The sequence below is a fragment of the Musa acuminata genome, unplaced genomic scaffold (assembly GCF_036884655.1).
Source record: "Musa acuminata AAA Group cultivar baxijiao unplaced genomic scaffold, Cavendish_Baxijiao_AAA HiC_scaffold_1114, whole genome shotgun sequence".
Lineage (NCBI taxonomy): Eukaryota > Viridiplantae > Streptophyta > Magnoliopsida > Zingiberales > Musaceae > Musa > Musa acuminata.
The window spans coordinates 35,661-50,388 of NW_027021327.1; the positions used below are offsets into that span (position 1 = coordinate 35,661).

Genomic DNA, 14,728 nt, shown 5'->3' on the forward strand with positions numbered 1-14,728 from the left:
GCTATCTATTTTTGAAAGGTATATAAAAACTGAAAATGGGAAGCATTCAATTCTAATTCCTTTCTGGAAATTTTATTCTTTTGGTGAAAGAAACGAGTTCTTTGCACACACTAGTTTGCTTTGCCGTATGACAATTTTTCTTACATATGAAAAATATGCTTTGGTTTCTTTCTTCAACCATAAGTTATTGACATATTCTCTGTTACAAAATTTGGGGAAAACATGAGCATCTTATTGGACTTCCATCAACTTTTTCATTTTTCATTTGGTACTTATTGTTGTTTATTTGAGCAGGTCCGCCAAAGTCATAGAAGGTTACGTGTTGTGCGCTTGGAGACTACAACAGATAGTCAGCGTATTGTTGGCCTTCTTATTCCAAATGCTGCAATTGAATCAGTCATGCAAGGTTCTTTTCAGTGTTTGCTGTGACCTGAAGTTGCCTAATTATTCTATTCTATTACGTAAAAAAGGAAAACAAATAATTCTTCACGAAAAATATAGCACATGGTTATAGCATGTCTTAAGAGTAGTTCCTGTCCAATTTGATCAGCTCGGGCATTATAGCTCTGTATGCGGTTTGTTTAAAATCATTGTCATGGCTTTCCAATCAAGCAACCAAGTGACAACATTGCTTTTGCCTGATTTCCTGTTCATATTTCTACCAGATCTATCATGGGTTGCTGATGTTGAAGGTTGACATGGGAAAAGTTTTGAAGTTACTGCAAAACTTGGTCTGGATGTCAGATATTGAATCTTGTGGATTTGAGAGAGGTGCTTAAGCAATTGGAGCTTGATTCGAGATAGAAGACAGATCTATTATAAATTTTTGTGCAAAATACGAGCCACTATTTTTTGTTGGTATGTTGTAAATTGTGAGTGCATTAAGACCCAGTATCGATTGACACCTCATGCATTGGGCTTTCCTTTTTTGTATTGTTGTAAAATGTGTAAGTACATATAGGAAATTGCTGATCTGCCATGTACAAAAAGCAAACATTTATGCAATTGAGCAATGAAAAGTTCAAGCCAATGTTCGTTTCAGAACACCAAATCTCAAACTACTCGTAACAATGTTTTTGAGGGGCTTATTCTATACCTGTAAAAGAAAAGGTTGTCTAAGCTGCCGGGTTTTCCCATGCTTTCAGTCTTATCGATATGAATGGCGTTTCGAGATTTCAGGATATCTATTGGCTTCAGCAAAAGTTGTGACGTCAATTTCATTATATATATTGGCCAATTTTTTGCTTTTTAATCTTTTATCGAAAGTAAAATATGGAAGACAGTCCCCACTCTATCAGAGGTGATGATACCATACAGCTTTGCTGGCAAATTGCTTCGCCATAAAACAGTAGACGAGGGATTCTGTTGGCAACAACAATTGCCCAATTGGCAGCTCTGCTAGTTTTTCTTAATGCGTGAGAATTGTATAGCTTGAAAATTGTCTTTAAGCTCGAGGATGCATCTGCAGGGTAATCAGCGGCCATGTTGGTGGTTTCTTGCCATTAATTACATCAATAATCCTGATAGATGTATAGTCCCTTCCTTGACTGTCAATATAAACTCTTCCTTGATTGCAAGAGCTTCACACTTCAAGATCTCCCCTTTGTTGGTAATTAATTGCTTATCTGCTAGACAGATTTTTTTTTACTAAGGTACTCTCTTATTGAAGAATCGTGTGTATAAATTATTTATAGATTATTTGCCGGACAACTTTCAGAGACAACAAAGATAATAGCATCATAGATTTGTCCGAAACAATAAGAGTAAGGTAAGCTTTAAACAAGGTGAATGAATATATATATATATATATATATATATATATATATATATATATATATATATATATATATATATATATATATATATATATATATATATTCAAATGAAAATATTGGTGTATACGAAATATGGGTAGGTGAAGGTAATAAATCAAAAATTAGTTTAATTGACCAATGATTAAAAAAAACTTCATTTAAAAACATTTATTATAGGTGGAAATATTTTTATATCAATCTATAGAAAATAAGAAAGATATTGGACGTTGCTCAGTTACTTAAGTTGATGGGTAGTCTATTGAATGTTTGACTTGGTGGAACATACTCGTACATAACAACAATAATAATAACAATAATGAATCCTATACCCTGATAATAATAATACAGAAGTTCAATTAACTATATAATGATATACACATCTGATGATGACAAAGCTTTGACCAAATGTAAGCACCAACTTTGCATCAACTACAACTCAAGACTTTGTCTCCTTCAATTTTTTGTTTCCCCATTAGCTTCGGGGTAGATTTTGTTATTGTATTTTTTAAATAAAAATTAAATAAAATATTCGAAAAGCTATTATGGTGATTCAGATCAACCAATAAGATTGAAAGGGCAATGAGATTTGATTTCGTCGGTTAGGCTCCACAAGCTCCACAAGAAATGGTTTGTTCAAACCAAATCAAGTTGGACTATTACACCCTACATTGTTCTTCTTGGTTCTCCACAACAATGGGGTTTTTCTGTGGCTGATGATCGAGGTATACGAACTCTTTAATTTTTATTTTGTACGAATGATAAGCAGTGAAAATGAGATTTGATCCTTCAAACCTTGTTATCAAGCAGTCAAAAGTCTTTATTTATCCTTAGAAAATTATCAACGTGGATTTTTCCTAATTTTTTGAGATAGAAGATTATTCTTATTTTCTTGTAATAATTATCTTCTTATGCTCCCGAGTAGCTTCACCCTCAATTCTCATTTATTAGTGGATCTGATATGGTTTTTTTAGTTTTTCATGTAAGTATTCGTGTCTTCTGTTTCTTGACATTTGATCACATTCTATTTATTTTTTATTTATCCCTTTTAGTTGAATGTAGCCGAGGTGGGGAAGATGGAACAAACACCTCCTTCCTTCAATAGTATTAGTGCTTTCTTTTCAACTAGTATGTAGTACAGGAGGCCTGATTCGTGATGACAGCAGAGTGTTTGGTAAAAATCTCGGTGAATTCAAGCAAGATGGTGAGTCCAAACGACATTAAAATAGTGGATTTACTCATCTCAAGTTGATTTAGTACTAAATGATCCAACGTAATATGAAAAGACAAGAAGCCACGACCAGGTCATGGGTTTGTTAGTGGAGGAGGTCTTTTAAGCAATTACTTGGGTTTTTCTCATCACAAGTTTCCACAAAAAGATGATGATTTCTCTTTTAACCAACCAACACATGAAATAGTATAGTAGTAGTTCACCATTTTGGGAGTTGCCTTTCAAAAAAGAAAATAACTTCATGACCATGACACGGCTTATCATATGATAAATTAGTGACAAAACTTGACATTGGTTTGGTTAGTTGTACAAGCCTAACTATATCAACCGGAACATTAAAACTCAGCACGTTGAGCACCAGGAAACATTGATATTTACATCCTGAGCAAGATATAGATTTCATGTCAGAGTAACAACTTGGCACAACATCGGAAGGGTGGTTCGACCCACCGTATGACCTAGTACAAGATTGCATAACATATTTTCTGCAAAGAAAATCATGTCCGTCCACACTATCATATTCTACAGTGTCTCATCATCATCTTGGTAAAAGATACAAGCCAAAAACCAAACTGAACTTAGGCTTTGCGGCACTATCACATTCTACGGTGTCTCATCCTCGTGGTATAGATGCAAGCCAAAACCAAACCGAGCACAGGCTTTGCAGAAGGCTAGTTCTTCGGCTGCAGCAATCGGATCCTTAAACCGGCCATCGTTCAGAGACACGGTTCCAGCAGACTCCCGATGCGCCTGCAATTGTACAACAATAAGCATACAACATAGGGGAACCTCACAGCTCATCTCAACAAGTAAAGATTTCCTGCTTTTTCATATCTGAAATGATAGCATGCAAATTCCTTGTGTTTTGATACTTTTGGTGATTTTAGATATTTTGGAACCTCTAAAGATGAATGTTATTGAAGAATCCATGACTTAATTTGATTCAAACATTGCGGTACATGCACACTTTTTTGTTAACTTTCCTGCTCCACCCATTCAAGTGCCACCCTATGTGCTGTCAAAATAACTTTTACAAATTTCTACAGCTTCGTTAATATAAAACCAAATGAAAAAATGTGAAAACAAAATTTGGATAAGCATTAATATCTTAAACTGAGAGACTTCTAGTGAGTGAACACATCTTTGATAATTCTCACATATAAATATTTAGGTGGAATTTGGTCAAAGATATAGGAATATTAGTTTTGTGTCAAGTACTTTTTTTCTTTAGTTGCAAAAGGAGCTATGCCACCTTTGATGCAAAAATAGTGCACCACCTAATAGAACCGAAAAAAGTAGTCCCCTGCATTGAAGGTTCCACCAATACATGTTTTGGAGATGGTCATTTCACAAAGTCTGGTTCTTGCAAGCAAAGAGACTTTCTCCACGACTCAAATCCGAATAAACCAAGTTGCAAGGGAATTGCCTAATCATAGTGGTAAAGCTCCTCCCCTTAACCTGGTATAGAGCTGCATCGACTACAACAGGGTAAACCTAGAGGACCACATCTGAATCAGAATTTAGACAGGATAGGGTCTAATACATCTTTATCCATAATCAAACTAGTGCAGCCTGATTAAAATGAGTTGGACTAACAATATTTTGCAGAAAGGCTTCTAGTTAAGCTCCATTGGCTGATCTATGTTGCGATAGAACTGAATAAATAAATTTATATAACTCAAGCTCCATTGGCTTAAAGCATCTGATGGATGAGTCAAGTTTTCAGAATGTTCAAAAAATAAATTTATATAACTCAAGATCTTATTTAACATAATAACTTTGACAAAAACTGCTAACAAGTATAAACTGAAATCACCAAAACCATCAAGATGAAGCCTGATCCTATCATAATTTTCCATCAGGAAAAAGAGGGCAGCCCTGTACATGATTCCATTATTTATATTCTAATTTTTCATTTGGGTATCTTTTTTCTTTTTCATTAGAACTATGATCCTAATTTGGTTGGCTGAAATCACTGGAAAGTGATCGGCCTGAAGTTGCTGAAATAACTAAAAGCACAAAAATCAATAAAATTATTGAAATAGAGAAAAACTTTTCCTAGGAGGCCTAAAACCAAAGCTAGTAATAATAACCTTGGATCATCTACTTTTGTATGTTTACCACCATAATGAAAGAATTCTACTCTCACAAATAAATAAAAAACTTCAGGCCATTCAGGCCTATAAACATATCTAAACAAACAATTTAATTCAGCCTCAGCTATAATCTTCCTTCATGTTACAATTATTCACATCTCAATCTACATAAAGACTGATTACAGATAAATGAAATAAATTATTTTGGAGACAACCACACTAAGCCACTTCATATTATTCTCTCAGGCTTAGATTAGTTCCTAACCCTGTTTCTATTTTGAATGCAGGATTAGCAAACATTGATCTTGACATAACTGCTACTCGACCATTCCACCACTTGTAGTATATTGTTGCCAACTAGTAACTAGTGATGGATATTTTTTTTTTCTCTCTAAAGAAAAACTATCATTCATTCATCTTAGAAGGTGATCCAAAAGGCAATTGGAGAGAAGTACAAAAGTCAGTAGGGAGGTCATTTCCCCAGGTACCGTAACACCCCTGCTATAAGCAAAGCCAACCCATGAGCATCCCTTCACAGTCCTAGGAATAGAAGACCAACTGTTAACATGAGAACATTTGGGAAGCCCCAAAATGTTAGAGAAAATGTTCTTGACAGTCCATGGGACAACATCAAGATTATGGAGCCAAGAGATGAACTGTTGGGATTCAATTTTAATTCAAACACAACAGAAAGTCCATCACAGATTGCAAGGCATTTTGTTTGAAGAGGTGAGGAAGCTTTGATAACTCTGCAGCCAGCAACAATAGTGGATCCATCTAGGTTCCATTTTGGGTTCTGATGGTGCAGTCTGTGCCAACAAACTCAGAAGAAAGGTTAAAGGAACTGCCAAATTCAATAAAGCAAGTAGCAACTGGATTAGAGTTCAAGTGATTTGGGAAGGAGTGGAAGACCTTGCAAGGAAAAGACCTATGCAACTCCTAAAAAGTGTCATCTCACTAAAATAAGCCATGGCCCAACACCAAATAGACAATAGTGGGGAATGATGGTTACAGAATAGACTAGCGTTGCAGTTGTTCCATAAACACAAAAGAGAGTTAGCTATGAAGCTTATGAGAAATAGAGCAGAAGATTTATCCAGGTTGAAGACTTCATCAACCCATGCTTCATTTCATGGTTCGTCTTATCGGTCCATACCGATGTACCAACCACTTGTCGGTACGATATATACCAAACTGTACCAAGCCATAATGAGCGTATCAACACATGATACATGAGGGCTATCAATATACCGCCCATATCGGTCCCCTATCGAACCAATATATATCGCCCGTACCGAGCAATACTGCACGGTATGATGAACCTTGCTTCATTCACCTAATTGTCATGGAAATGAAAGGAGTGGTAAACGTTTGACTTGCACCATATCCCAATAGGAGGCGAAAGGGCAAAGAAAGAAGATGTGATTAGAAAATTCTTGCTGAAGATGGCAGACATGGCATGGGGAGACATGGGCATTGTTGAATCTGGCCATACAAGAGTAAGTGGGAAGGCAATACCAAATTAATCTTCACAAGAAAATTTTTAACTATTACAGCCACATTGAAAGCCCAAACCACCTTCCGACCATTCCTCATTGGGATCACACTATCAAGAATCTGTAGGTACTTATAGTGCTAGAAATACCAAGGGATTGATGGGTCCATATCTAGTAGTCGTCACTGAGGTGCATGGGAACCTGATTTCAAGACCGCAAATTCCATGTCGTATTTGAGTCGAGATTCATATTTATAAAAGCAAGCCCATAGTTTATGGGAATGTTAGTAAGCTAAGGATCAGTTCATATATTGGTATATCTCTCGTTACCAATCAGCATTTGAAGCCCATCTTTAAGATTAGAATATGAGGTGAAAAATACCCTACCCAAACCAAGGTTTGTCTTACCACAGCATACCGCTTCGTATGGGCGGTACATATCGGTCCAACAAGAGAACGGTATAGGCGGCAAGATTTGCCATGCCAACCTGTATCGCTTGGTATGGACGATACGTACTGGTCCAACAGGATGCCGGTACATGGACCACCCTCTACCAGGTGATAACCATCACATGGCCCCGTATCAGACGATACAGGGTCTGTATTGAGTGGTAACTATCGAATTTCGACCGTTACCGATCAAGGGCTAAGATTCTCCTATTTTAAACGGTCAAAAGTGATTGTTTGAGGCTTCGAAAAGGGTTTTTAAACCCTGTCCTCCCATATTTTTTAACTCATTTCACTCTCTCAATCTCTTCAACTCTCTCAAGCTCTTTTTCACTCATATCTCTCTCTTATTCTCATATTTTCACTCTCCTAAATTCAACAAAGCTACGATTTGTGAATTGAATTAAATTTGGAAGGCTAATTTGGAAGGATTAAAAGGAAGAATATTATAATCAAGAGGTATGTAATCTCTTTCTAGTTTTTTTATTGATTTATGATATAATTAAGCTTATTTTTTGTAGTGTATGACTTAATGTCTAATATATTGCTTGATATGTTTTTGATGATAAAATAGTGTTAATTAGGGAGTAATTAAGGTCTTTAATATTGTGATTAGTGTGTTTAATATAGATTTTTTTCAAAATTAGAAACTTAATAGGTCAAATCTTTATATTTCATGCATATTAAGGTGATTTATATATTTATGATGGTACAATAGGTTTAATTAGGTTTCACATAAGTTTTTTAATATTACGATTAGTGATTTTAATGATGATTTAATCAAAATTTGATCAATATTAGGTCAATTCAATGTTTTTAATACCTACTAGGGTGTTTGATATGTTTATAGTGATGAAAGAGGACTAATTAGAGATTAATTAACTATGTTAGTACTGTGATTAGTGTCTTTAATTATGATGATATCAAAATTTAACCCATATTAGGTCAATTAAATGTCTTTAATGGCTATTAGAGTGTTTGAAATGTTTATAGTGATAGAAGAGAAATATTTAGTGGGTAATTAATAATGTTAATGGTATGATTAGTGTATCTAATGATGATTTCACTGTAATTTGATTTATATTGGATCAAAATTACGTATTTAATGCTTCTTAGGGTGCTTGATATATTTATAGTGATAAAATACAATTAACTAGAATTTAATTAAATTTTTTAATACTGTGATTAGTGGTTTTAATAATGATTTAATCAAAATTTGATCAATATTAGATCAATTCATTGTCCTTAATACCTATTAGGATGTTTGACATGTTTATAATGGTGAAAAAAGACTAATTAGGGATTAATTAACTATGCAAATACTGTAATTTGTGTATTTAATTATGATGATATCGAAATTTGACCTATATTGGGTCAATTAAATATCTTTAATGCCTTTTAAAGTGTTTGACATATTTATAGTAATGAAAGAGAAATAATTAGTAGATAATTAACTATGTTAATGGTGTAATTAGTATATCTAATGATGATTTCATCGTAATTTGACCTATATTGGATCAAAATTATATATTTAACTCTTCTTAGGGTGTTTGACAAATTTATAATGATAATATAAAACTAATTAGAGGTTAATTAATTTTGTTTACTACTATAGTTAGTATATTTAATAATAAATTTAATTATATTGAGTCAATTTTATGTATTTAATGCACCTTGTTAGGGTTCATTACGACATTATGTATAATTGCACCTTGTTATTTTAAATTAGGGATAATTGCAACTTGCTTATTTGATTTAATTTTGGTATAAACATGGTACAAAGGAACATGCATATGATAACGCTTGGGATCATACCCAAAAGATGGATGGGAATCGTCATCATTGGCAATGTATTTATTTCGACTACATCGGTAAGGGTGAAGGAATCACTCGGGTAAATATGCATTTGGCTGGCAAATATCCCAATGTTGCAAAATGCAAGAAAGTGCCGATGGGGGTCCATAATCATTTCAAAACAAGTTATAACAAGCAAGGGAAGATACAATAAAAAAGAAGGCAAGAGCTGAGGAAAAATATTATAGGGCTACACTGGAACCAGTTTATGACGATTATGAGGGTCACGACGATGAAATCGACCCGGATCTTAGAGCTGGTATTCTTGCATCACTGGAGTATCATTATATGTATGAGAAAGCAATGAGGCATCGATGACCTGATTCACAATGGGAGCGCATGGTGGTGGCAGTAGATCTACGCCACAAGAAATCTAAAGGTCGGCCAGCAAGAGGCAACCAACTATCCCTCCTTAGTTAAGCCGAATTGGTAGCATAAGATAAGGTGGAATCCATGATTTTCTAAAAGGATTTGGTAGGAGGTCTATATTAGATATTATTGATATTGATCCATAAGCCTATCCTCCACAAACAACAAAACAGGCACGAATTGATGATGCATATACAAAAGAAAAGAAATGAGATATTGGGAAGACAATTGCAAAATGATTCAACTTCCACATGATTCCAACAAATATAGCCCAAGGTCCATATTAGACCATAGTAAATTGTCTAGATAGTCACTAACAATGGAGTTAATTTAAAGAAGGTCGATTTACAATTGATGAAAGAAAGGAAAACATTATTTTGGACTCCATGGACCAGTGATTTCAATAGGCGCTCGGGCGCTCGCCTAGGTGCTCGGGCGAGGCGAGGCCCGAGCGCCTCGCTTCACTTCCAGGCGGCACGCTTCAAAGAGGCGTCGTTTGGGCGCTCGCTCGAGCCCAGGCGTCGAGCGCTTCGGGCGAGCGCTTGGGTTAAACCAGGCGACCGAACCAGCGTTTTAGGTCTGGTTTGGTCTCCGGTGCTTTAGTTGGTTCAATCGAACCAACTAAAGCACCGATATCAGTTGCCGCTGCCCAACCCTAACCCTGCTCGCGTTCACGCTACCGCTGCTGCTACTCGCTGCCGTCGCCGCTCCCTCTCCCGCTGCCCCTGTCGCCGCTCCCGCTGCTCACCGCTGCCACTGTCGCCGCTCTGTAACGGACAAACTTCTAAACAAGATGTTGGATGTAATGCTTATGTCTGTCCGTTGTCTTTCGGCATGTTCATGCCTTGTACAGAATGTAAAGGGACGGTCGAAGGCTTAATAGTCCCATTTTAGTTGGGTTGGTGGCCTCTTTAGGCTTGTAAATAAAGGTTGTGTCATGTGGACACGTTCAAGAGCTTTTCGGTCTGTAATGGACCATTTTACCCTTTGTTGTGCAACTATTCAGAGCTTGTAAAGTCTGTTTGTAATTTGCATTGTCTATGAAGTGTTTTTCGGACATGTTTGCTTGTGGATCCCGATTGAGGCGTTCTCTTTAACCCGTTCTCTCTTTTGTTGGTCCTAAGGGACAATGGGAGGCTTCGGGGAGGCTGACCTTTGCGGACGGACGCGCGAGGGTGCCGCACGCCTTAGGCAAAACCAGCTAAGGTCGTGACATTATGGTATCAGAGCGGGACAAGCACTCATAGAAACACTTGACATGCAAACGTGGGGGACCTAGCGGGGCTGCGTTGAGGGCAGTCAGCAACGCGCGACCGTTTGAGGGAAAACGGGCATGGAGATGTAGGGAAAAGAGTCGCTCAGAGGAGCGGGCATCTAACATTGGCATTCAGGGGAATGGCCAACCCTTCGCGCAAGAGGCACCACGAGAACAGGTAAGCTTGGAAGAATTCGGAGCGCACAAAGGTTGGGATGGCTGAGTTTGAGCTACGGCTCAACGTTGACAACTTTACTTGATGGTGCTCAAGGCAAGCGAGGCGCTTGGCAAAGGACGAGACCATGCAAAGTGGAATGAGTTGCTCAGCGACCGAAAGAGTTATGCAAAGCTCACAGAGGTGAGGGGAATTGCTAACTCGAAGAATTCGGTACTCATGCATGGGCTTGTATGCGGACGATGGATTGTTCGTGGCCATCCCAAGGCGGTCGAGACTCGGCGCCATGGAGCATTGAAACTTTCTCTTCGGCATGTGAAGGATACGTCCGTAGGAGGCTGAAGTGTGCAACAAGTTCAGCATGTTGCTAGGCCTTGAGGGGTGCAGCGGTGGCTGTATTGACGTGGAGGCGCAATCTAGCAAGTGCGTTTGCAAGAGGCAGAACAATGCACAGTTTGTTCAGCAGATCGGAGTAGTCCAAGGGGATGGTGGTCTCCGAAACGAAGAGAGATGTTGCTCCAATGGGATAGTTATCCAGGAGGGATAAGTCCCGGCTCTCCAGAGGGAGAATCATATGAGACGAACCTCACATGTTGAGGAGGAGTACCTCAACAAACAACAACTCCACGAAGCTCGATGGACTGAGCAAGCGGCGAGGAGTTGTCGCATGATCTCGCTCGAGAGAATGCATTGGTGGATGCATTGCGAGATCAAGTGGGGGAGCGACCTAAAGCAACTTAAATGAAGGCACACTTGGAGTCGATGTGGAGATCGGACTCAAGGGAGGGCTGACTCGTGGAATGGTGGGCGCGAGGGCCACCATCGACTCAATGCAAAAACGAGGAGCGGAGCAACTTGGGTGTAACTTGGCGAAGTACCCAAGCCGCATTAAGGGAGCCAGCATAGAAGTTGGAACATGGAGCAGAGGCACAGCGCTTTCCCTAGACAGAGGTCAAGGACATGAACTCTTGCAGAGGCAGGAGTAGAATCATGCTGTTCCCTGGGTCCTTCATTCTGACAGAGTGGACTCATCTTGCATGGTGCCAAAGACGAAGGGAGCTTCGGGGCACATGCACCTTATCTCGGAGGAGCATTCGATGGAGGAACTAAGGCGACTCAATTTGCGGAGGCGAAGTTGGGTACAGAAGGCCTTAGCACGGGGCAAGAGGACGCAGAGGCGGGTACTCTTGAAGAATATGCCACAGTGTTGCCATTTGAGTTGCTATGAAGGAAGCGGTGCGCAGTGGAGATTGTGCTGGTAGGGGCAGAGGCCCAGGATCCAGAAAATGGTGCACAAATTACAGTGAAGTCGGTGGACTTCGGGAGCTACTAGGCGACGGACTGTCCTAGAGCGGTGCTTCATCTAGGTGTGACCCAAGAGTGGGTGGATGAAGGTCGATTGCCAAAGGAGCGAACAAAATCGAAGGTGGAGGAGACCCTGTGATGTATTGGCAGAGGCCACACATGGAGGGTTCACAATTCGAGTTTATTCCACAAGGATCAGAATGCAATGGAGATGTCACCAGGAGGCGACATGGTGCAGCGGATCGTGGTGGAACAGTTCGTGGCAATGCGACACACACGACATAGTCCCGTGAGGGATGAGATCATATGGAGGTATGATCGGGAGCTACTGGGAGCTCCGCTTTGGTGAACAACACGACGGCAAGAAGGGCTATGGATTCAAGGAGTGAAGGCCATGGTACCGCAAAGGCGGGTCTTCCGGGCGTGCACCGAATTTTGCATCGGATGAAAACCTTGGTCATCAGCATATGGGGGCTGTGTTCCACCAAGGGAAAAGTTCGAATGCAAGTACCAGTGAGTTCCATGGGAGGGACTTGATCATACAGAAGTATGATCGAAGCAGCTGGAGAGTTGGACTGCTCCAGAGCTCATATTCGCTTAAGGGAGCCCGACAAGTCAGAGGACAAGGTCGAGTAAGCGAACGTTGCTACCAAGGAAGCTAAGGAGAACAGAATCGGTGCTAACTCTACAACGTGATGGCAGAGGCCATGCTTGGGAGTTGCAGTCTGTCTTTCCATCGACCAAACGGACTGCTTGGAGAACACAGTGGTGTTGAAGCAGGGGGTCGAAAGGGGCGAGGAAGCGACGACGAGTCCAGAGGGACTTAGCTACCCAAAATCAAGCATCAGTCAGAATGGAGGTGGACTCAGAGGAGTGCCACAGAGACATTTCTACTGATCATGCAGAAAAGGGATACAGAGGCGAGGCGACGGATAGTAGGGCCATGGGCATGCCAGCGCCATGGTACCGCAGAGGCGGGACTTCCGTGTAAGTCATTGATCCCTTGCTCTCATGGAGGGAGAGCGCTTGGTCGTGAAAGGGGCCGGGGAGGTGGAGCATGCAAAGGCAATCTCCAAGTACCGAGACAAGGCTGAAGGGCAGAGGCCAAGAAACTTCGTAAGACCGGTGTCAACAAGTTTCTCATCAAGATAGCCGTAAGTGAAGGACTTCGGGTCATGCAAGAGTGCACGACCAAGGAACGAAGCAGGCAGTACGCGGTGCTGTACCTTTGCTACTCAGTGGAGTAGGCGGCAAGGTTGATGGAGAAGACGGTACAATCCCAAAGGCGACCTCATCTATCAGAGAATTACTCCAAGTTGGGGTGAAAACTTCCCGCATTCCAGAAGTTCGATGGCATTAAGAAGGTGAATCACAGTAGCCAATTCAACGCAAGGAGTGCAAACACTTCAAGTGCTTCAGAAGTGTGAGCAAAGAGCAGGCGAAGACCAGTAACCAGCTCGATGCATGAAGTACAACCTCGAGGAGGCGGGCGAAGTCAAAGTAACCTTTGCCTTCTCAACTCTTAAGAGAATGGGCGAAACCGAGTACCCCAGTTCTCTTATCTATCCAGCAGAGGAGCTCTGCACAAGTTCAAAGACCCTTCGAAGATAATGGAAGACAATAGTTGTCAAATCCTCACCAACGGTGATCAATGCTACTGAGAGTAGATTGTCCGCCTCATTTCCCAACGAAATGCCAATCGAAAGCGGAAGTGATGCGAACCTACTTGGATGTGACAACTAACTGAAAGAAGAGTCAATGAGCAGATTTTGTGGAGGAAGGACCCAAAACTTCAGAAGTTTGCGAGGCGATGCTCGTTAAAGCTCCAACAAGCATCCACCCAGTTCAAGCAGCATGTGGAAATTTTGAGAGACTGGCGCAGAAAAGATGGTCTTTTCCTTCATTTGGTGGATTCGCAAGAATCGACAAGGATCAACACAACTCAGCCAACCCCACACCAGAGTCAGAGTCATTGGCGAGTTGAAGCAGCATGGCGGATCAAAGGTTCGACTACTCAGAAACAGCAGCGGAGAGCAGCTGGGAGCCAGGAGGCGCATTGCAACTGCAGCGGAAGATTGAAGACTCAGCAAAGGCGAAGAGTTGCAGTGTTCACAAAGGCTTCGACGAGGACGTCGAAGGGATAAGTGGGGGAGAATGTAACGGACAAACTTCTAAACAAGATGTTGGATGTAATGCTTATGTCTGTCCGTTGTCTTTTGGCATGTTCATGCCTTGTACAGAATGTAAAGGGGCGGCCGAAGGCTTAATAGTCTCATTTTAGTTGGGTTGGTGGCCTCTTTAGGCTTGTAAATAAAGGTTGTGTCATGTGGACACGTTCGAGAGCTTTTCGGTCTGTAATGGACCATTTTACCCTTTGTTGTGCAACTATTCAGAGCTTGTAAAATTTGTTTGTAATTTGCATTGTCTATGAAGTGTTTTTCGGACATGTTTGCTTGTGGATCCCGATTGAGGCGTTCTCTTTAACCCGTTCTCTCTTTTGTTGGTTCTAAGGGACAATGGGAGGCTTCGGGGAGGCTGACCTTTGCGGACGGACGCGCGAGGGTGCCGCACGCCTTAGGCAAAACCAGCTAAGGTCGTGACAGCTCGCCGCTCTCGCTGCCGCTACTCACTTTTACCGTTGTCGCTACACCCTCGGTCTTCCCTTAGACTCCTCTTCCTTCTCTTTCGAA

At 40.5% G+C, this 14,728-nt stretch overlaps 1 long non-coding RNA gene across 1 annotated transcript; it reads left to right on the top strand.

The window, feature by feature from the left end:
- Positions 1–37: 37 nt before the first annotated feature.
- On the top strand, positions 38–1,030 carry LOC135666630 (uncharacterized). The gene is made up of 2 exons (XR_010509820.1): positions 38–406; positions 666–1,030. It is a non-coding gene; the product is annotated as an uncharacterized LOC135666630 (long non-coding RNA).
- The last annotated feature ends 13,698 nt before the right edge of the window (positions 1,031–14,728 follow it).